This window comes from Amia ocellicauda, unplaced genomic scaffold, assembly GCF_036373705.1.
Source record: "Amia ocellicauda isolate fAmiCal2 unplaced genomic scaffold, fAmiCal2.hap1 HAP1_SCAFFOLD_83, whole genome shotgun sequence".
NCBI classification, from domain to species: domain Eukaryota; kingdom Metazoa; phylum Chordata; class Actinopteri; order Amiiformes; family Amiidae; genus Amia; species Amia ocellicauda.
In genome coordinates, this window is record NW_027103009.1 from 77336 (window position 1) to 100615 (window position 23280).

Below are 23280 nucleotides of genomic sequence, written 5' to 3' on the forward strand. Positions count from 1 at the left end.
GCTCCAAGGTTGTGCACAAAATCTTCTTTGTAAGCAGGGTTCCACCGTAGTTACTTGAAGACAAAGTCTTTGAGGAAAGCAGGGCCCTGTTCGTTCCAAGGGTCAAGTTTCTTAAGACTCAAATAGCTATTTAAATGACTTTCGTATTCAGTCGACTTAGTCAATTGTCCAGCTGGATGGCTGGGCACAGGCGGGCAGCGCAGTCTGTAAAGTTCTTTATTTAATAAAGTCCTTTAAAAGAATTCTTCGTACGGCTCAATCTCCTTCTCCCAGTTTAACCCTTCTGTTGCTGGTAAAGACTTAGTTGGTTTCTGGTTCCGGTTCTGGCAACAGAGATACAAGTTGAGCTGTGGCAGCGAGTTACTGGTTTAGGTGAGAGAGAGAGAGAGATGCCAAGCGTTACCCTTTATACGCCTGTCAGATCAATAGGTGATTGGTTCTTTAGTTTGTGAGATTGGATTTCGGCTTCAGCCCCCAGTGTCCTATTGGAGGGGGGCTTGATTTATGACTGATGTCAATCCATGCCATCTTTTGGAAATGCCGGTTGGCACGGGTTCGTAGCTCTGTGTCGGGATTTCGGCTCTCGTCCATTTCAAAGAGTTTTTATTTCCTACAGGCCCCCTTCCCCAGACATCTCACAGCAGGGATTCCAAGCTATTTGGCCCATTCTCGGTGCCATCCTCCCAAGACTGTCACTTTGATGTAAACCAGTTCACATGCTGATGAGTTAAGGAAATCTGATAAATTTGGGGGGGAGAGGTCTTCTTTAGATCAGTGCTTCAGCTCAGAGCTAAAATGCTCTTATCAGAATACACCCAACATAACGCTACACTGGTTAATTCTGTTCTGGGAAAAACACAATCCTGCAGGTTTAATAAGTCTCTCTACACATCAGTCCCTGAGTACCTTCAACCAATGGTCATTTTGACCAATTAAGCCCAAGAATTGAGTCAATTAAGTTGTCATGGACTACCCAGTGAAGACGTGAACTCACGACTAGGTCACACTGTGAGCTCACCAGAGCAGACATTACACTGAGCTCACTGTGAGCTCACTTAGCGCTTTTCCAGCGACATGGTGCCGGTGCTGGAGCCGGAGCTGCTGCTCGGCCTGGGATCCAGCTGATCTTTTTTGAACCGGCCCGCTTTTCCACCGGTTTTGACGTCACTGGATGTGGGCGTTCCCAAGCATGGAGTAGAAGTGGAGAAACACAGCAATAGTAATCAGCACCGAGGCGACTGCGTCTTTAAACCCCATTTAACATCACAATCAAACTCATTCCGCGTCTATGGCAAATCGTAACCCTAATGTTACAAATGTTCCCTAAACACTTATTTTGCAGGATCAATAAAAAATTATTAGGATTTTTTAAACTTTTACTGACACACATAGTTAATAGCAATGTGTTATAACTTTACCGAAAATAATAATCTGTATATCTTTAATTGTTTAGACGTTATTAAGATATAATGCATCTTTCACATAGGGAACATTTGTAACATGTTAGGAAAAACAAACAAATGATTTGAAAATATTCATAATCATACAATTTGTCAGGCTTCATAAGAATGGTATTTATAACATACTCTGTAAAAATCAAGCAAATAGCATTTGTGGTTCACGAGAAAATATATATATATAATCAAAGCTATCAGACTATAGCAGCCGGTGTATGAAGACACATACGATTATACAGCATTATTTGGCAGCTTCGCAAGACCTAATTTGAAACGTTGTTGGTAAGTTAGATAATTAGTGGGGACCCTCTATTTGCAGTTCTTCCCCTCCATAATTGCTAAAATAAAGTTTTACTGACATTTTATTGACCCTACCACTGCATAGGGCACATCTGTAACATGAACGCTACTGAATGGCACATACATTGAAAACTACGGAGAACTGAGACAAATCCACTTTACACTTCATAAATAATCTTAAAACGTTTCCAACCAAGGCAACACCCACTTGAAATACGTTCATTCTCATTTTTGGTAAACAAAAAGAGAGATTGTTACATATGTTCCCTATGATGCATCTACAGAGAGAGAGAGACAGACAGACACTAACTCTCTCTCTCTCTCTCTCTCTCTCTCTCTCTCTCTCTCTCAGCTGGGAGTGTGTGGGAGGGGTCTGCAGTGAGCGGGAGTGCTGCTGAGAGCTCTGTCCTTTGGCTGCGTTTTTTTGTTGCTTTACTTTTTTCAGTTTGTTTATTTTGTCTTCTGTTTTCAGTGCTTTTCTTATTGTGGGGGAACAGGGGAGGGGAGGGGGGAGTACCGGTAGTTCACATAATTCACATAATAAAGTGAATCTGTGACACCCATAATTCAATTACATTCTTATTATCAACTATAACTATGAATATAACTGATAATGTAGCATCATTAGATTGTTTACAACCAATATTTGTTTTCAATATATATATTTTTACCTTGTCTTTGTAATATTGTAGACCAAGAGTGTTATACCTGTTTTGGTGATTCTTTGTCAGATTCAGAACAATTTGCTGTGGGGCTGTCAGAACCACTTGATGGTGACACACTTTTGTCTTCATTGCTGATAAATGTGGCTTTTGTTACAATTTTTTTCAGATTGTCCAAAAGGTCTGGAATCTCTGGAGAAAAAAACCTTAGTATTAAATGATAATCATTTCTAGTAATATATTTAATGCAAAGTGAAAACAAAACCATCAATGCCTGCAATTATACTTGAGAGACTTGCTCTATGTTATTGGCAAACTGACCTTTTTGTGGGTCATTAACATTAGCTACAAAAAAAATAAAAAAGATAAAATACAAGAATTTCCAGGTCTAATGTAATGCATATAGTCATTAATGTAGGATTATGAAGTTATGTTGAAAAACTTTATTTAATAATCAGTATTATTAAACTATTAGACAGTGCACATTAAGAGTCTGTATTGTGGTTCTAGATTACTTCAGTATGATCAACTATAATACATTACTCTGGAATCTAAATTACTGAAGAATAACATTTATCAAGGTAAGGAATTATTTGCTATAAATAAAAAAACTTACCATCAACCATACGGTTTCGAAGACATTGGTTTTCATTTTTAAGTCTTGTGTTTTCCTTTTCGAGCTGCTTAACGTTTTGCTGTAGCTCAACTTCACTGGACTCTTTAAATGTCTGTAGAATATGACGGGATCTAATTCTTGAAGCTCCATCGGTTTTCTTTCTTATTTTGTGCTGTATTCAGAGAGGAAAAGAGTTTAAAATGAAAATATATATATATATGAATATGATTAAAAAAAAACAATCCTGCAATACATTTATTTAATATTTGCAGTAATTATCTCACCGGTAACTGTGGTTCATCAAGGTCACTATCATCTGAAATTTGAAGTTTTTTGTTTGGTTTAGGTACTCTCTTCATTTTAGGACAGGGCATTTTTGTTAGGTCATTAAGTTTTCTTCTTAGTTCGCCTTCTTTTCCTAAAATAAAAATAAAATAAATAAAACCCTGCATTATGTCCACAGATATTTGGGGATTATATTTATTTGTCATAAAAATACTGTGCTTTGACCATACAAATTAAGATGAACAGCCAACACTGAATCAAAACTGAAGTTAAATTATATCTGGTTTAATTTATTTTGTGATTTGGGGGATTTTATTGTAAAGCACAACACACAATAAATCGTTCTTACAAATGCCAGTCATGTATGACGAGTTTTTAGCGCCCTCACCACCACCTACCATGTTATAAGAGTATGTTAGAAGTACAACACATTAATAACTTAAACATTCATTTCAAATATACTGTGATTGTATATATCAAATAGCATGTAAAGACTTTAATGTTTTTTTTTTTTAAATAAACATTGTTACCAGTCATAATGATCTGCGCTTCATGGACAGGCCATCCACCTTTTGGAGGTTTGTTCGTGTCTCTCCACTCTGCTCTGAAGTTTCGAGTCGTCTCTTCGTCATCATCAGCAATGCTGAATAAATCAAAATTGCGAAAGCAAGCAGTGGGAATCACGCTGTAAGAGTCTTTGTCGACCCCGCTTTCCCACTTCACCAACGCGTGCATCACCGCCATACTACCTTCACCTTCTCGTCCGTTTTTTCTGCGCGTTTTTCCCCCGACAAGTCACGGCACAAAAAACAGTCCCGCTCTGCATTCTGGTACTTGGCGTTCTTAATAACACCAACAGGGTGTAATCGCATAGACCACTCGAGTATAAAGTACTACATATCCCATCTGTTACAGTTTTTTTTCTTCTTCTGAAACTGCAAGCGCACTACATAAAGTTTGGCAAATGAAGAAATTTGGATGATGAGTTTACAATCTTATAAACAGTATTTAAGTAAACCTAGATATGCAATTCCAAAAAGAACAGCATCGAGATGGAGAAACAGGATAAAAAAATAATAATACAATGTTTATACTTTTTGTATTTTAATTACAGTATGTAATTATTGCCTTTTGATTTACATTTACAGAAAAAGAACGGCGGCAAACGTGGACTACCCAACAAGAAGCAACAAAGTTACTAAAATATCAGATTCTCAGGTAAGCTTCATGCAGCCATACATGTATAATTATAAAATCAATCCAAAAAATAGACCTTGTTTACCCTACAACTGATTTGAGTGTTAATTCTATTTAAGATATAAAAAAATATTTTATTTTCTGAACTAATAATCTGTGAACATTCTATTATCTCTATAATTTTAATTAATACATTTATTTTATTATTGGTGGAACATTATATTTTTCAGCTCAGATGATTTCACGTACCATCATTTTTTCTGTTAATAAATGTGCAAAAACAAATCAGATGGATAGGCCCCTACATATGAACATTAAGTTAAAGGCCTAGAGTGAGTGTTCTTCACTTCCAGTCATGGCGGGCCACAATCCAGCTCTTTGTAACTCATCAACAACCAAAGACCTGGGAAAAGGGTTAAATGGCTTCAGTTAAGCCAATTAGGTAATTAAGAGCTCAACTGGAAAAAAAACAGCAGGCATAGGGGTACTTTAGGACCACAGTCACTGATATAACCTACAATGTTGTTGTAATGAAAATCAGCAGACAGTGGGCCTCCTCCAGGACTAAGGTTGAGAAGCACTGGTCTTGAAGACCACAATAACAATTGACCTCAAGGGCTAGGGATATTCGAGGTGATGCTAAACCAGTCCTGAATGTTTAAATATAATGTTATTTTCTTGTAGTGTGCCGTTGCTGTTAATGCAACCAGTTATATTGAGCCATCAAATACAGAAGCTGACGAAAGACATCAACATGTAAATTTAGTTGTAAATTTAAAGTGTGTGTGAAAAGTATTTTGTATATGGAGATTAACCCATAGTTTCACAGATAAATTGTGGACCAGTGATATTCAGGATCTTCAAAACAAGTCCTGAATGCTCAAACTTAACACTTCTTTTTTTAGAGTGTCGTTGCTGTCAATCCAGCCAGTGATGTGGAGCCATCAGATACAGAAGCTGATGAAAAACAACATGTAAATTTCCTAAATTAATATGGTGCATCAAAATACTTATTTAGCACTTTCAACTGTTTCTTTGTGATTCCTAAAATTACTTTACAGGCTGGGGCTGGGGGAAGACACTGCGCCCGCCTGGAGAAGCCTGTACAAGCCCCCCTCAATAAGAGAGCTGGCAATCTGCAGTGGAGGGTGTTACACACCATTATTGCTGTCAATTCTTTTATTACTGTTCTTAACCCTGCTGTGTCCGACGCCTGCCCATTCTGTGCTCAGAGAGAGACCGTGTTTCACTGTTTCAGCACTTGCTCTCGGTTGTCACCCATTTTTAGTCTTTTAACTCGTCTTTTTACTGATCTTAACCTGATTTTTAACACAAAGGTTTTTATTTTAGGGGCGCGATACACCAGAAAGACCAAACATGTGGACCAGCTGGTAAACTTCTTGCTGGGCCAGGCTAAAATGGCCGTCTATAAGACTAGGAAGAACAGAGTGTGTGGGGAGGGCAGTGAGGATGCAGTGAGAGTGTTTGCCATGCTGGTCAAGTGCAGAGTCAGACTAGAGTTTAACTATTACAGGCTGATGAATGATTTGGAGAGTTTTGAACAGGTCTGGTGTATTAATGATGCCCTTTGTGAATTGTATGACGGGGAGTTGGTTTTTATTATGTAATTCATTTATAGGGTTTAGTATTTGATGGTTGTTTTGTTGTGTGTATTGGGTTGCTTTCTTTAAAAGTGTACAGATCAGTGGCGGAGTTAATGCTTGTTGGGGGGAGACAAACAAAGGGGAACACTATTTTTTATTTATTTATTTATTTTCTTTTGTATGAATTATTGCGTGTTGCAAACAGGCAATGAAGTCTGATAAAAGTCAAAAAGTCTCTCTCTCTCTCACACACACACACACAGCCAGCAAGACACACAGAGCCAGCCAGCTCAGCGATGACATCACAAACATCTCTCTCAGGTGACTCCTATGACATCACAGAGCACGTACATTCCGTTGCTTGCCGTCTGTCAACCACTCAGTCACTGCCAGCCAGACTGGCTGGCTGACTGGATGGTGGGGCTGCTTGCTGCTGCTGCGTACCTTAGCAAGCTTATTTGCTTGACCGGCCTTCCTCCTCCGCCCACATGCCCACCTATGTCCGATCTGCTGTTCACCTGGATCACAGCTCCGCCCCAACAAGGCAGAGCCTCCCAAGAATGGTACAAACTCACCCACGATCCCCTCCACGGAAAGCTATAGCAAAAGGCAAAAGCATTATACGTAATGAAGAGGAACCCGAGTCCAAGACACATCCGACCAGCCATACATATTTGTGTGTATTAAAGATCACATTTTATTACATTTAGATTTTCTGTACTTTATTACATCTTTTTGTGATTTTTAAATGTATTGTTTCTTTTCCTTATATATGTATGTATGTATGTGTGTGTGTGTCTGTGTGAAAGTGTATGTGTTTGTGTGTCTCTGTGTGAAAGTGAGTGTGTGTGTGTGTGTCTGTAAGTGTGTGTGTCTGTCTCTGTGTTTGTGTGTCTGTCTCTGTGTGAAAGTGAGTGTGTGTGCATGTGTCTGTCTGTGAAAGTGTGTGTGTGTGTGTGGGTGTGACAGTGTGTATGAGTGTCTGTCTGTCATGTAACTCGCACATCTGTGAGGGCACCATTTTTGCAGAAAGAGATGTACACATTTTGGAGCAACATATGCTGCCATCCAGACATCATCTTTTCCAGGGACGTCCCTGCATTTTTCAGCAGGATAACGCCAAACCACATTCTGCCCAGATTTCAAGCGCATGGTTGCGTAGGCAGAGAGTGCGGGTGCTAGCATGGCCTGCCTGCAGTCCTGACCTGTCTCCGAATTGAGAATGTGTGGCGCACTATGAAGTGCAAATTAAGACAACGAAGGCCCTGTGCAGTTGCGCAGCTGAGGAAATGCATAATGGATGAATGGGGGAAAATCCCGCTTGCTAAACTTAACCAAGTGGTGTCTTCAGTGCCCAAGTGCTTAATAAGTGTTATTAAAAGAAAAGGTGATGTTACATAGTGGTAAATAGTCGACTGTCCCAACTTTCTTGGTTTCTTTTCACTGCTAATGAGATGCTGTTAAGTGAGTTTTCAGGAGCTCTAATCGTATTGATGAATTCATGCAGCATTTGTAATTGAATTTCAAAAAGAAATCCTTGCTGTCTGGCCTGTGTGTATGAGATGTACTCTGTCAATCTTTGGCTAACAACTGAAACATTGGTAGAACAGAAATGGCAACATAAAAAAGAAAAGTACATTTTAAAAGAGCACATTAAATAGGATGAATATACAGTTTTTTACAATCACTTTGTCACTCATTTCAGAACCTTGATGTCATTTTTCAAAACTCTAGACACAAAACTCAAAACGGTCATCACTTGTAACACTGCACAATACAATGTTTTGAACATTGGACAGCCTTTCATATCTTTAAAGAAACCTTGCACTTGCAGACTTGTTGGTTCAAATAACTAATTTATCATGAAATACCATAGTAACATAGTAACACAGAAGATACCGATAGTTTCACTGTGTAGTTGTTCGTACAATCATTAAATATTGTAGTACAAAATATGTGATACATGTTTCATTATGGTACTACACATAAATACATCACTGTAAAAGGACTAGTAGAGAGAATACTACAGACACAGTGGAATCATTGAACAAAATCTGAAATGTATTGATGCAATACAATCAAATCACACCATAGGTTTCTTTGAATCCATGCAACAATAATTAGCTACAAAAAAGAACAAAACTACAGTAAAATGTCAACTGCAGTGTTCCTCACCTGGCTTAGTGTAAAAAGCAAAACAAAGGATTGATTACTGTACTTCTAAATTTCCATCAGCCCTGTGTTCAGGTTCAGGTTCTCACAACCATTTTTCACAAGAGGCATCTTGAAACTGAACATACCTGAACATACTCAGTCATCAGCTGCTTCACTCTGTCTGCATTTCTTTCAAAAGGCACACTATACTCTGTGCTACACATTGGTATGCAGTATACAGTCATTTGACAATTGAGAGTAGCCTAATGTTTAGTGCATGCTGAAGACTTGCTGCTTCTCAGTACGGAAATTTCTGATGATTGAGGCCACAGTTGATCCTGAGTTGATTCTGAGGTTTGATTGAATCATTGTAGCTGCCTCAGTCATGGTCATGCCATGATTTACAACATGCTCTACAACTATTTCTCGGATTTCACTGGACACTATTTGCTGTTGCTGCCGCTGTCTGGTCCGTGGCCTTGTCCTCTACCACGTTCCCCCAACACCTCTCAAATGAGGCCCATGGCTGCCTCTCTGGTGAGGCCTAAGCCCTCCTCTATGACGAGGCCCACGACCACCTCTCAGAAGGGGTGCATGTCCCCTTCCATTCCTTTGACCACCACGTCTTCCTCCTCCCACTGCTTGACCTCTATTGTGACCTGGATGACTTGCCGGCTCCATGTTATCACTGTGTTGCTGGGGTGGATAGCACTCATTTCACTCGATACTCGTACCACAATGTGAAATCAATCATCAATAACCAGTTGGCAGTATTGGAAAAGCAATTACAAGGGCCTGCATACATACAGTAATGTCAAATCTGATGTGGAAGAACAATCATCTTCAACCAGGTTGGAGCGTTAGTTGCAATGCCTTTAATACACGCAGCGTGGAGAGGAACAGTGACTCAAGTAGATCCCAAAGTCGCTCTGCCTTCATTTTAACAGTCAGAGCTTTTATACACAAAAATCAAAGAGCTGGTTATAATCAGAAAGTCATTACTATGTTATCTTAAAAGTTAGCTAAGCAGAATTTATATCATTATAGGACAGAGTTCATAGATCAACACATGGATTAGGGAGCAGGCACTTCAATCATACTGTTTGACATTGTCTCCAAGATTCTCATCGTAAATAACAAACAGAAATCAAACTACCTTCTGGCCTGACCTTCTAGCTTGACCTTATCTTTCTTAAGTATACAAGAGAGAAAAACAGGTATTAGAGAAAAAATTTCTAACTTTCCTTCCACACTGCACACATGGTGTGGAAAAGTGCTACATGATGATGAATGATGATGAAATATTACATCCATAGATAATGTAGTCCAACTGGTTCATGCTCCTCGTTTATTGATGTCAATGGATCTCATTATCCTGAAACTTTCATGATCGAAACATGGAATATTGTTTGTCAGTTTCCATAAAATTATGCATTAAGAGTAATGCAACAGTCACTTATCATTTTGAGCAGCTGTATCAATTGATAGTTAGATCTTTGTAATGAAATGAATAGACAGTGATCTCAGATGTAATGTGTGAATTGCATTTTGAAATGGTAATACTTTGATGTTAAGTTGTGTCATTTTAGTTCAATGAACAAATGATCTGAGGTTGATGTGTATTGTATCCAAGCAATTGTAAAAAAGTGTTAGAGTTTTGAAAAATGTGCATTTTGATCATCGGGTGTGAGTTTAGTGTCAAGAGTTTTGAAAAATGACATCAAGGTTCTGAAATGAGTGCCAAAGTGATTGTAAAAAAGTGTAATATCAGGGGACAGTGGCTATTAGTGATCTGGCCTTCCGTGGCCTCTGTATTAATGTAACAGGTCACATTGTATGTGTACACTGATACTTGATAGTATAATATAGTACAAGTAAAAAACATACATAGGTATCATAGAAGTATTTTGCAGAAATGATTATGGATAGTTATCAAAATGGAGAGGAAATGCTAAATCCAGTCTCCCCAGGCTGAGCTTCTATTGCTGCACCTGCTGGCCCCACTATATGGATAGAGCCACACCAAGTACAAGAGTCTCCCCATTGCTATTTATATCTCCCTATCCAGTCTTCTATAGGTGTCAGGGTGGGGTGCCTATTCCCCTGCATGCTTTGAAACCTATAGCACCTGGGACGCACACTTGGGATCCGGTTCCTCTGCCCCTCACATACACATGAGGAATCCTAGGTGCTCAATACGTCATACTGTCTCTTTCATCTCATGTGTAAACTATGGACAAATACATGACTAAACGTGTTAAGTTACTTTTCCCAGAATGCTTTGCGCCACGATATGCAAATAACGGGGACTATGATTGGCTCCCTGACATTACCCACACTGCGACTGATGCTACCCATTTCACTACCCAACAAAGACCCATAATATGCGTGTGTCTGTCTGTCTGTCTGTCAAAGTATGTGTGTGTGTGTGTCTGTGTGTGTCTGTGTCTGTCTGTCTGTGTGTGAAAGTGTGTGTGTGTCTGTCTGTCTGTCTGTCATGTAACTTGCACATCTGTGAGGGCACCACTAATGCAGAAAGAGATGTACACGTATTGTTTATTTTCCATATATATGTATGTATGTATGTATGCATGTCCAATTGCTTTGACAATACAAATGAATTGAATTGAGAGGGAGAGAGAGACAGACAGACAGACAGACAGAGAGACACACACACACACACACACACACACACACACACAGAGAGCCAGCCAGCCAGCTCAGCGATGACATGACGAGCCTCTCTCAGCTTACTGCTATGACAGCACAGAGCACGTACATTCCGTTTAACAAATCGTTAAACAAAAAAGGTTATAAACACATTGACTACAATACCGGTTAGTAAGACGAAGGTGAGTCTCTCGTTAGTATTATTAGTCAGACATTAAATAACTACGCAGGTTAGTATTTATGTCAGGTAACTTCTCGTTATATATATATCAGTCTCATTTACGTTTAGGTGCCGAGAAAGATCCTATTTGTTACCACAATTTCCCTTAACTGATTATTATTCAATGATTGAGGATAGGCAGGGCCACCAATAATCTAATGTCTATTAACTTGTGTCAATTTCAGACTAAACAGTTAAACAGGAATGAGAAGATATTTCTCGGCGTTGACAGATTTTATTTCTAAAATTATCAACAAAACAGTTTAATGCAACTCACATTTATATTTAAGAAAACTAAATGATATTACACATTCTAGAGTTATGAATCACAGATTAACATTTCTAATTGATTTCTCAAATGTCATGAATCACAAACTCCAAACTGTTAAACTTATGTGAACTTCGTCGCAGAGAGGCCTCTCTGGCTTCGGGCTCAGATAACAGCACACGGCACGAGGTCCGTGTGGTTTGGAACAAAGGCAGTCCGGTTCGGCTTTGTCCAAGAACTTCCACTCAGTCGATGCACCTGGAAGTTGGGGTTTCGCGAATGTAGAGTCTTTTCCAAACAGATTTTCCATTGGTTTGAAGGCTCCAAGGTTGTGCACAAAATCTTCTTTGTAAGCAGGGTTCCACCGTAGTTACTTGAAGACAAAGTCTTTGAGGAAAGCAGGGCCCTGTTTGTTCCAAGGGTCAAGTTTCTTAAGACTCAAATAGCTATTTAAGTGACTGACACTTTGGTATTCAGTCGACTTAGTCAATTGTCCAGCTGTAAAACTCCACTGATCAGGTGGGTCTGTAAAGTTATTTATTTAATAAAGTCCTTTAAAATAATTATTCGCTCAATCTCCTTCTCCCAGTTTAACTCTTCTGTTGCCGGCAAAGACTTGGTTGGTTTCTGATTCCGGTTCTGGCAACAGAGCTACAGGTTGAGCTGTGGCAGCGAGTTTCTGGTTCAGGTGAGAGAGAGAGAGAGAGAAAGACTGTCCGCTGTTCCTTATAGTCTGTCAGATCAGTAGGTGATTGGTCCCTGAGTTCTTGAGATTGGATTTCGGTTTCAGCCCCCAGTGTCCTATTGGAGGGAGGCTTTATTTATGACTGATGTCAATCCATGCCATCTTTTGGAAATGCCGGTTGGCCTGGGTTCGTAGCTCTATGTCGGGATTTCGGCTCTCATCCACTTCAAAGAGTTTTTATCACCTACAGGCCCCTTTCTCCAGACATCTCATAGCAGAATTCCAAACTATTTGGCCTCTTCTCGGTGCCATCCTCCCCAAAACTGTCACTTTGATGCAAACCAGTTCCAAGCTGATGAGCTAAGGAAATCTGATAACTTTGGGGGGGGAGAGGTCTTCTTTAGAACAGTGCTTCAGCTCAGAGCCCAAATGCTCTTATCCAAATACACCCAACATAACGCTACATATGTATGTATGTATGTATATATGTGTAGAAGGAAAATTAGAAATTATTTTCTTACACCTGTTTTTCTCTCTTGTATACTTAAGAAAGATACGGTCAAGCTAGAAGGTCAGCCCAGAAGATAGTTTGATTTCTGTTTGTTATTTACGATGAGAACCTTAGAGACAATGTCAAACGGTATGACCTACGTGCCTGTTCCCTAAAACCATGTGTTGACCTATGAACTCTGTTCTATAATGATATATGTTCTGCTTAGTTAGCCTTTAAGATAACATAGTAATGACTTTCTAGCATGTATGGATGTATGTATGTATGTATATATATATATATATATATATATATGTATGTATGAATGTATGTATGTCCAATTGCTTTGACAATACAAATGAATTGAATTGAGAGGAAGAGAGAGAGAGAGAGAGAGAGAGAAAGAGAGAGAGAGAGACAGACAGACAGACAGACAGCTCAGCGATGACATCACGAGCCTCTCTCAGCTGACTGCTATGACATCACAGAGCACGTACATTCCGTTGCTTGTCGTCTGTCAACCACTCAGTCACTGCTAGCCAGACTGTCCCTAAGACAAAGTGTACAATACTTCAATTATATCTCCTCCAGACAGATAAAGAGTATTAAGAGCTACGATAAAGTTACCCAGGAGACGTAAAAAGCTTGCATCACCTGGTATTTCCTGGAGGTCACCCATCCAAGTACTAACCAGGCCCTGGCCCGTTTAGTTTCCAAGGTCTGACGAGATCGGGCACGTTCAAAACGGTGTGGCCGCAAGCCAAGAGGCCTGGCTGCATGATGTCTCTAAAAGGCTGGAGTGTATTGACGGAACTTCCAGCAGAAAAAAAAAAAAAAAAAAGAAAAATGGATGGAAAAATATCAGTGCAGCAAAGGGTGTTGACAGTAGCTGGGTACGTGTACAATACTTCAATTATATCTCCTCCAGACAGATAGAGAGTATTAAGAGCTACGATAAAGTTACCCAGCAGACGTAAAAGCTTGCAGCACCAGGTATTTCCAGGAGGTCTCACATTCAAGTACTGACCAGGTCCTGCCCCGTTTAGCTTCCGAGATCTGACGAGATCGGGCGCGTTCAGGACGGTGTGGCCGCAAGCCGAGACGCCAGGCTGCATGATGTGTCTTAAAGGCTGGAGGGTATTGACGGAACTTCCAGCAAAAAAAAAAAGAAAAAAGAAAAATGGAGGGAAAAATATCAGTGCAGCAAAGGGTGTTGAAATTAGCCGGGTACGTGTACAATTCTTCAATTATATCTCCTCCAGACTGAAAGAGAGTATTAAGAGCTACGATGAAGTTACCCAGGAGACGTAAAAAGCTCGCAGCACCTGGTATTTCCAGGAGGTCACCCATCCAAGTACTGACCAGGCCCTGCCCCGTTTAGAATCTGAGATATGACGAGATCGGGCGCGTTCAGGACGGTGTGGCTTCAAACCGAGAAGCCTGGCTGCCTGATGTCTCATAAAGGCTGGAGGGTATTGACGGAACTTCCAGCAAAAAAAAAAGAAAAAAGAAAAATGGAGGGAAAAATATCAGTGCAGCAAAGGGTGTTAGAAAGTTGCCGGGTACGTGTACATTTCTTCAATTGTATCTCCTCCAGACAGAAAGAGATTATTAACAGCTACGATGAAGTTACCCAAGAGACGTAATAAGCTTGCAGTACCTAGTTTTTCCAGGAGGTCACCAATCCAAATACTGACCAGGCCCTGCCACGTTTTGCTTCCAAGATATGACAAGATCGGGCTCGTTCAGGACGGTGTGGCCGCAAGCCAAAAAGCCTGGCTGCATGATGTCTCTTAAAGGCTGGCGGGTATTGACGGAACTTCAAGCAAAAAAAAGAGAAATGGAGGGAAAAATATCAGTGCAGCAAAGGCTGTTGAAAGTTGCCGGGTACGTGTACAATTCCTCAATTATAACACCTCCAGACAGAAAGAGAGTATTACGAGCTACGATGAAGATACCCAGGAGACGTAAAAAGCTTGCAGCACCTGGTACTTCCAGGAGGTCACCCATCCAAGTACTGACCAGGACCTGCCCCGTTCAGCTTACGCGATCTGACGAGATCGAGCGCGTTCAGGACGGTGTGGACACAAGCCGAGAAGCATGGCTGCATGATGTCTCTTAATGGTTGGCGGGTATTGACGGAACTTCCAGCAAAAAAAAAAAAAAAGAAAAACGGAGGGAAAAATATCAGTGCAGCAAGGGATGTTGAAAGTAGCCAGGTACGTGTACAATACTTCAATTATATCTCCTCCAGACAGAAAGAGAGTATTAAGAGCTACGATAAAGTTACACAGGATACGTAAAAAGCTTTTATCACCTGGTATTTCCAGGAGGTCACCCATCTAAGTACTAACCAGGCCCTGGCCCGTTTAGTTTCCAAGGTCTGACGAGATGGGGCGCATTCTGGACGGTGTGGCCGCAAGCCAAGAGGCCTGGCTGCATGATGTCTCTAAATGGCTGGAGGGTATTGACAGAACTTCCAGCAAAAAAAAAAGAAAAAAGATAAATGGAGGGAAAAATATCAGTGCAGCAAAGGGTGTTAAAAGTAGCCGGGTACGTGTACAATACTTCAATTATATCTCCTCCAGACAGAAAGAGACTATTAAGAGCTACGATGAAGTTACCCAGGAGACGTAAAAGCTTGCAGCACCAGGTATTTCTAGGAGGTCACCCATTCAAGTACTGACCAGGTCCTGCCCCGTTTAGCTTCCGAGATCTGATGAGTTCGGGCGCGTTCAGGACAATGTGTCCGCATGCCAAGAGGCCTGGCTGCATGATGTCTCTTAAAGGCTGGAGGGTATTGACGGAACTTCCAGCAAAAGAAAAAAGAAAAAAGAAAAATGGAGGGAAAAATATCAGTGCAGCAAAGGGTGTTAGAAAGTTGCCGGGTACGTGTACATTTCTTCAATTGTATCTCCTCCAGACAGAAAGAGATTATTAACAGCTACGATGAAGTTACCCAAGAGACGTAATAAGCTTGCAGTACCTAGTTTTTCCAGGAGGTCACCAATCCAAATACTGACCAGGCCCTGCCACGTTTTGCTTCCAAGATATGACAAGATCGGGCTCGTTCAGGACGGTGTGGCCGCAAGCCAAAAAGCCTGGCTGCATGATGTCTCTTAAAGGCTGGCGGGTATTGACGGAACTTCAAGCAAAAAAAAGAGAAATGGAGGGAAAAATATCAGTGCAGCAAAGGCTGTTGAAAGTTGCCGGGTACGTGTACAATTCCTCAATTATAACACCTCCAGACAGAAAGAGAGTATTACGAGCTACGATGAAGTTACCCAGGAGACGTAAAAAGCTTGCAGCACCTGGTACTTCCAGGAGGTCACCCATCCAAGTACTGACCAGGACCTGCCCCGTTCAGCTTACGCGATCTGACGAGATCGAGCGCGTTCAGGACGGTGTGGACACAAGCCGAGAAGCATGGCTGCATGATGTCTCTTAATGGTTGGCGGGTATTGACGGAACTTCCAGCAAAAAAAAAAAAAAAAGAAAAACGGAGGGAAAAATATCAGTGCAGCAAGGGATGTTGAAAGTAGCCAGGTACGTGTACAATACTTCAATTATATCTCCTCCAGACAGAAAGAGAGTATTAAGAGCTACGATAAAGTTACACAGGATACGTAAAAAGCTTTTATCACCTGGTATTTCCAGGAGGTCACCCATCTAAGTACTAACCAGGCCCTGGCCCGTTTAGTTTCCAAGGTCTGACGAGATGGGGCGCATTCTGGACGGTGTGGCCGCAAGCCAAGAGGCCTGGCTGCATGATGTCTCTAAATGGCTGGAGGGTATTGACAGAACTTCCAGCAAAAAAAAAAGAAAAAAGATAAATGGAGGGAAAAATATCAGTGCAGCAAAGGGTGTTAAAAGTAGCCGGGTACGTGTACAATACTTCAATTATATCTCCTCCAGACAGAAAGAGACTATTAAGAGCTACGATGAAGTTACCCAGGAGACGTAAAAGCTTGCAGCACCAGGTATTTCTAGGAGGTCACCCATTCAAGTACTGACCAGGTCCTGCCCCGTTTAGCTTCCGAGATCTGATGAGTTCGGGCGCGTTCAGGACAATGTGTCCGCATGCCAAGAGGCCTGGCTGCATGATGTCTCTTAAAGGCTGGAGGGTATTGACGGAACTTCCAGCAAAAGAAAAAAGAAAAAAGAAAAATGGAGGGAAAAATATCAGTGCAGCAAAGGGTGTTAGAAAGTTGCCGGGTACGTGTACATTTCTTCAATTGTATCTCCTCCAGACAGAAAGAGATTATTAACAGCTACGATGAAGTTACCCAAGAGACGTAATAAGCTTGCAGTACCTAGTTTTTCCAGGAGGTCACCAATCCAAATACTGACCAGGCCCTGCCACGTTTTGCTTCCAAGATATGACAAGATCGGGCTCGTTCAGGACGGTGTGGCCGCAAGCCAAAAAGCCTGGCTGCATGATGTCTCTTAAAGGCTGGCGGGTATTGACGGAACTTCAAGCAAAAAAAAGAGAAATGGAGGGAAAAATATCAGTGCAGCAAAGGCTGTTGAAAGTTGCCGGGTACGTGTACAATTCCTCAATTATAACACCTCCAGACAGAAAGAGAGTATTACGAGCTACGATGAAGTTACCCAGGAGACGTAAAAAGCTTGCAGCACCTGGTACTTCCAGGAGGTCACCCATCCAAGTACTGACCAGGACCTGCCCCGTTCAGCTTACGCGATCTGACGAGATCGAGCGCGTTCAGGACGGTGTGGACACAAGCCGAGAAGCATGGCTGCATGATGTCTCTTAATGGTTGGCGGGTATTGACGGAACTTCCAGCAAAAAAAAAAAAAAAAGAAAAACGGAGGGAAAAATATCAGTGCAGCAAGGGATGTTGAAAGTAGCCAGGTACGTGTACAATACTTCAATTATATCTCCTCCAGACAGAAAGAGAGTATTAAGAGCTACGATAAAGTTACACAGGATACGTAAAAAGCTTTTATCACCTGGTATTTCCAGGAGGTCACCCATCTAAGTACTAACCAGGCCCTGGCCCGTTTAGTTTCCAAGGTCTGACGAGATGGGGCGCATTCTGGACGGTGTGGCCGCAAGCCAAGAGGCCTGGCTGCATGATGTCTCTAAATGGCTGGAGGGTATTGACAGAACTTCCAGCAAAAAAAAAAGAAAAAAGATAAATGGAGGGAAAAATATCAGTGCAGCAAAGGGTGTTAAAAGTAGCCGGGTACGTGTACAATACTTCAATTATATCTCCTCCAGACAGAAAGAGACTATTAAGAGCTACGATGAAGTTACCCAGGAGACGTAAAAGCTTGCAGCACCAGGTATTTCTAGGAGGTCTCACATTCAAGTACTGACCAGGTCCTGCCCCGTTTAGCTTCCGAGATCTGATGAGTTCGGGCGCGTTCAGGACAATGTGTCCGCATGCCAAGAGGCCTGGCTGCATGATGTCTCTTAAAGGCTGGAGGGTATTGACGGAACTTCCAGCAAAAGAAAAAAGAAAAAAGAAAAATGGAGGGAAAAATACCACTGCAGCAAAGGGTGTTGAAAGTAGCTGGGTACGTGTACAATTCTTCAATTATATCTCCTCCAGACAGAAAAAGAGAATGAAGAGCTATGATAAACTTACCCAGGAGACGTATAAAGCTTGCAGCACCTGGTATTTCCAGGAGGTCACCCATCCAAGTACTGACCAGGACCTGCCCCGTTCAGCTTACGCGATCTGACGAGATCGAGCGCTTTCAGGACGGTGTGGACACAAGCCGAGAAGCCTGGCTGCATGATGTCTCTTAATGGTTGGCGGGTATTGACGGAACTTCCAGCAAAAAAAAAAAAAAAGAAAAACGGAGGGAAAAATATCAGTGCAGCAAAGGATGTTGAAAGTAGCCGGGTACGTGTACAATTCTCCAATTATATATCCTCCAGACAGAGAGAGAGTATTAAGAGCTACGATAAAGTTACCCAGGAGACGTAAAAAGCTTGCAGCACCAGGTATTTCCAGGAGGTCTCCCATCCAAGTACTGACAAGGCCCTGCCCCGTTTAGCTTCCGAGATCGGGCGCGTTCAGGACGGTGTGGCCGCAAGCCAAAAGACCTGGCTGCATGATGTCTCTTAAAGGCTGGAGGGTATTGATGGAACTTCCAGCAAAATACAAAAGACAAAAGAAAAATGGAGGGAAAAATGTCAGTGCAGCAAAGGGTGTTGAAAGTAGCCGGGTACGTGTACAATTCTCCAATTATATATCCTCCAGACAGAGAGAGAGTATTAAGAGCTACGATAAAGTTACCCAGGAGACGTAAAAGCTTGCAGCACCAGGTATTTCCAGGAGGTCTCACATTCAAGTACTGACCAGTTCCTGCCCCGTTTAGCTTCCGAGATCTGACGAGATCGGGCGCGTTCAGGATGGTGTGGCCACAAGCCGAGATGCCTGGCTGCATGATGTCTCTTAAAGGCTGGCGGGTATTGACGGAACTGCCAGCAAAAAAAAAAAGAAAAATAGAGGGAAATATACCAGTGCAGCAAAGGGTGTTGAAAGTAGCCGGGTACATGTACAATTCTTCAATTATATCTCCTGGAGACAGAAAGAGAGTATTAAGAGCTACGATGAAGTTACCCAGGAGACGTAAAAAGCTTGCAGCACCTGGTATTTCTAGGAGGTCTCCCATCCAAGTACTGACCAGGCCCTGCCCCGTTTAGCTTCCGAGATCTGACGAGATCGGGCGCATTCAGGACGGTGTGGCCGCAAGCCGAGAGGCCTGGCTGCATGATGTCTCTTAAAGGTTGGCGGGTATTGACGGAACTTCCAGCAAAAAAAAAAAAAAAAAAGAAAAATGGATGGAAAAATATCAGTGCAGCAAATGGTGTTGACAGTAGCTGGGTACGTGTACAATACTTCAATTATATCTCCTCCAGACAGATAGAGAGTATTAAGAGCTACGATAAAGTTACCCAGGAGACGTAAAAGCTTGCAGCACCAGGTATTTCCAGGAGGTCTCACTTTCATGTACTGTCCAGGTCCTGCCCCGTTTAGCTTCCGAGATCTGACGAGATCGGGCGCGTTCAGGATGGTGTGGCCGCAAGCCGAGATGCCTGGCTGCATGATGTCTCTTAAAGGCTGGAGGGTATTGACGGAACTTCCAGCTAAATAAAAAAGAAAAAAGAAAAATGGAGGGAAAAATATCAGTGCAGCAAAGGGTGTTGAAAGTAGCCGGGTATGTGTACAATTCTTCAATTATATCTCCTCCAGACAGAAAGAGAGTATTTAGAGCTACGATAAAGTTACCCAGGAGACGAAATAACTTGCAGCACCTGATATCTCCAGGAGGTCACCCATCCAAGTACTGACGAGCCCTTGCCCCGTTTAGCTTCCGAGATCAGACGAGATCGGGCGCGTTCAGGACGGTGTGGCCGCAAGCCAAGAGGCCTGGCTGCATGATGTCTCTTAAAGGCTGACGGGTATTGACGGAACTTCCAGCAAAAAAAAAATGGATAAAGAAAAATGGAGGGAAAAATATCAGTGCAGCAATGGGTGTTGAAAGTAGCCGGGTACGTGTACAATACTTCAATTATATCTCCTCCAGACAGAAAGAGAGTATTAAGAGCTACGATGAACTCACCTAAAGGATTATTAGGAACACCATACTAATACTGTGTTTGACCCCCTTTCGCCTTCAGAACTGCTTTAATTCTATGTGGCATTGCTTCAACAAGGTGCTGAAAGCATTCTTTAGAAATGTTGGCCCATATTGATAGGATAGCATCTTGCAGTTGATGGAGATTTGTGGGATGCACATCCAGGGCACGAAGCTCCCGTTCCACCACATCCCAAAGATGCTCTATTGGGTTGAGATCTGGTGACTGTGGGGGCCAGTTTAGTACAGTGAACTCATTGTCATGTTCAAGAAACCAATTTGAAATGATTCGACCTTTGTGACATGGTGCATTATCCTGCTGGAAGTAGCCATCAGAGGATGGGTACATGGTGGTCAAATAGGGATGGACATGGTCAGAAACAATGCTCAGGTAGGCCGTAGCATTTAAACGATGCCCAATTGGCACTAAGGGGCCTAAAGTGTGCCAAGAAGACATCCCCCACACCATTACACCACCACCACCAGCCTGCACAGTGGTAACAAGACATGATGGATCCATGTTCTCATTCTGTTTACGCCAAATTCAGACTCTACCATCTGAATGTCTCACCTCTTTTTCCTATTTGTAGTGGAGATGAGTGGTACCCGGTGGGGTCTTCTGCTGTTGTAGCCCATCCGCCTCAAGGTTGTACGTGTTGTGGCTTCACAAATGCTTTGCTGCATACCTCGTTTGTAACGAGTGGTTATTTCAGTCAAAGTTGCTCTTCTATCAGCTTGAATCAGTCGGCCCATTCTCCTCTGACCTCTAGCATCAACAAGGCATTTTCGCCCACAGGACTGCCGCATACTGGATGTTTTTCCCTTTTCACACCATTCTTTGTAAACCCTAGAAATGGTTGTGCGTGAAAATCCCAGTAACTGAGCAGATTGTGAAATACTCAGACCGGCCCGTCTGGCACCAACAACCATGCCACGCTCAAAATTGCTTAAATCACCTTTCATTCCCATTCAGACATTCAGTTTGGAGTTCAGGAGATTGTCTTGACCAGGACCACACCCCTAAATGCATTGAAGCAACTGCCATGTGATTGGTTGATTAGATAATTGCATTAATGAGAAATTGAACAGGTGTTCCTAATAATCCTTTAGGTGAGTGTATATGTATGTATGTGTATGTATGTCCAATTGCTTTGACAATACAAATGAAATGAATTGAGAGAGAGAGAGAGAGAGAGAGAGAGAGAGAGAGAGAGAGAGAGAGAGAGAGAGAGAGAGAGAGAGAGAGAGGGAGAGGAATATGAGCTCCTAAAAAACATTTGTTTTTATACATAAGCGGATTTAATTTGTGATTTACAAATGAATATATAGCACTATAAACATACACAGAAGACATGGAATAGAAATTCAGAAGAAAAAGTATTCAAAAAATAATAATTTTAAGAGAAACACAAAAAGAAGAAAGCAGAGAGACAGTTCAGGAAGAAAAGTCAGAAACGAAAAGCTGAAGACAAGAATTGGAGGTAAGAGACAAATAATTAAACAAAAAAATATGTATTAATAAAATAAATAAGCATTCTCAGTAGTTGACTCAGCCAATGAAAATGCAGAGCTCCGATTTGAATAGAGTGACAGTAGGAGAGAGCCCAACTGCCACTGAGACTGATAGAAATCTATCGAACAGCAGTCTGACTGCAGAGCTGCCTTTTGAAATCCGATACCCTGAAGACATTCGCTCTGCACAGGCTAAGAAGGACTACAAACAAGCTGTGATGAGAGCATCTCCTGAGACCCTCATCCTAGACTACACCGGTAAAGGAGAAAACAGGGTCAAGAACAATCTACTGTTCTACACCGCCTTTCACAAAACCCTGTGCCAGACATACCCCAATAACAACAAGAGGGGCATTAGCAGAGGCAGGCAGATCTCAGTGCTGGTAGAGAAAGACACAGACAGTGTGATGCTCACTTTTAATGTATACCACAACGGGACCATCATGGTGCAGGGCAGCGAGAGCAGCCTGGACCAATTAGCTCTCGGCTTCCACACCTCAAAGCAGCAGACTGAGGTAGAGAAACAAGAGCCAGAGCCGGCCACCCTGCAGTCTGCCCCCAGCCACACGGAGCCAGACAGTGCCCCATCTCCCACAGACTGCCCCCCTGTCTCCCCAAAACTCTCCAGCAACATTAAAACACTAAAGGAATGCCTATCAGTGCTGGAGCTGGAGTTTGCGGAGTTCAGGGAGCAGACCTTGAGCACCCTGGCCCAGACCTCCTTGTGCGATCAGTTCCGGGATGAGATGCACAGACTAAAGATGCAGCACAAGGCTGAGATCCATGAGCTGAGAGCAGCAGTGAGAGACCTGGAGGAGCAGAGCCAAACCCTGAGGACGGAGCTGCGCAGAGCGAGGGAGGAGCTGACCAGGACACCCCAGCACAGCCAGCTAAGGAGCCTGCAGAGCCAGCTGGAGGAGCTAAGAGAGGAGCTACACATCACTGGAGCACAGAGACTGCACTGCACTGACCCCACAACACCTCCAACCCCTGACGCACCCACTGATCCACCCACACTCCCCACCACTCCTGACACACCCACTATCACCAGACCTGCCACTAATACACAACCCCCTGAAACGCCACTCCCCCAAAACACACCCGCTGCCCCCACCACTCCCGACGCAAACCCGGAGTGGCAGGTCAACGCAGAGGTGGTCATTCTGAGCGAATCCAATGGGAAGTTCCTGGTTGAGAGGCGCCTCTTCCCTGGGCGAAAAGTGAAAAAGCTTTGGTGCTCCACAGCACAGAGAGCCCTGGAGCTGCTCTCCAAGAGGAGGCTTTGCCAAGTCAAACACATCCTCATCCACACCGGCACTAACGACCTGAGTGCCCGCAGGGGCGATGTGGCCTCAGCCCTGAGACAGGTAGCAACGAAAGCCACAGAGGAATTCCCAACTGCCAAAATTTCCATCTCCACACTGCTGCCCCGCACAGACGTGCCCCTGCACATCATCCAGGCCATCAACGCAGAAGTGTCCCGAAGATGTGCCCTCCTCCCCAACGTCCACCTGGCACACCACTGAGACATCCAGCCACATCACCT

The 23280-nt window shown here is 42.6% G+C and overlaps 2 non-coding genes and 17 pseudogenes across 2 annotated transcripts; all 19 read right to left on the reverse strand.

Annotated features, from left to right (window-relative positions):
• Positions 1–6653: 6653 nt before the first annotated feature.
• On the reverse strand, positions 6654–6768 carry LOC136744449 (U5 spliceosomal RNA). Its single transcript, XR_010815980.1, has one exon. It is a non-coding gene; the product is annotated as a U5 spliceosomal RNA (small nuclear RNA).
• Positions 6769–13250: 6482 nt separating this feature from the next.
• On the reverse strand, positions 13251–13369 carry LOC136744279 (uncharacterized; annotated as a pseudogene).
• A 217-nt stretch (positions 13370–13586) lies between these two features.
• On the reverse strand, positions 13587–13705 carry LOC136744173 (uncharacterized; annotated as a pseudogene).
• A 216-nt stretch (positions 13706–13921) lies between these two features.
• LOC136744420 (uncharacterized) lies at positions 13922–14040 on the reverse strand (annotated as a pseudogene).
• A 541-nt stretch (positions 14041–14581) lies between these two features.
• LOC136744380 (uncharacterized) lies at positions 14582–14700 on the reverse strand (annotated as a pseudogene).
• Positions 14701–14913: 213 nt separating this feature from the next.
• On the reverse strand, positions 14914–15032 carry LOC136744425 (uncharacterized; annotated as a pseudogene).
• A 214-nt stretch (positions 15033–15246) lies between these two features.
• LOC136744331 (uncharacterized) lies at positions 15247–15365 on the reverse strand (annotated as a pseudogene).
• A 542-nt stretch (positions 15366–15907) lies between these two features.
• LOC136744381 (uncharacterized) lies at positions 15908–16026 on the reverse strand (annotated as a pseudogene).
• Positions 16027–16240: 214 nt separating this feature from the next.
• Positions 16241–16359, reverse strand: LOC136744426 (uncharacterized; annotated as a pseudogene).
• Positions 16360–16573: 214 nt separating this feature from the next.
• LOC136744332 (uncharacterized) lies at positions 16574–16692 on the reverse strand (annotated as a pseudogene).
• Positions 16693–17234: 542 nt separating this feature from the next.
• LOC136744382 (uncharacterized) lies at positions 17235–17353 on the reverse strand (annotated as a pseudogene).
• Positions 17354–17567: 214 nt separating this feature from the next.
• LOC136744427 (uncharacterized) lies at positions 17568–17686 on the reverse strand (annotated as a pseudogene).
• Positions 17687–17900: 214 nt separating this feature from the next.
• Positions 17901–18019, reverse strand: LOC136744409 (uncharacterized; annotated as a pseudogene).
• Positions 18020–18235: 216 nt separating this feature from the next.
• On the reverse strand, positions 18236–18354 carry LOC136744344 (uncharacterized; annotated as a pseudogene).
• Positions 18355–18567: 213 nt separating this feature from the next.
• On the reverse strand, positions 18568–18676 carry LOC136744339 (uncharacterized; annotated as a pseudogene).
• Positions 18677–18891: 215 nt separating this feature from the next.
• LOC136744297 (uncharacterized) lies at positions 18892–19010 on the reverse strand (annotated as a pseudogene).
• Positions 19011–19219: 209 nt separating this feature from the next.
• On the reverse strand, positions 19220–19338 carry LOC136744129 (5S ribosomal RNA). The gene has a single exon (XR_010815931.1). It is a non-coding gene; the product is annotated as a 5S ribosomal RNA (ribosomal RNA).
• Positions 19339–19553: 215 nt separating this feature from the next.
• Positions 19554–19672, reverse strand: LOC136744296 (uncharacterized; annotated as a pseudogene).
• Positions 19673–19887: 215 nt separating this feature from the next.
• LOC136744334 (uncharacterized) lies at positions 19888–20006 on the reverse strand (annotated as a pseudogene).
• Between the last annotated feature and the right edge of the window lie 3274 nt (positions 20007–23280).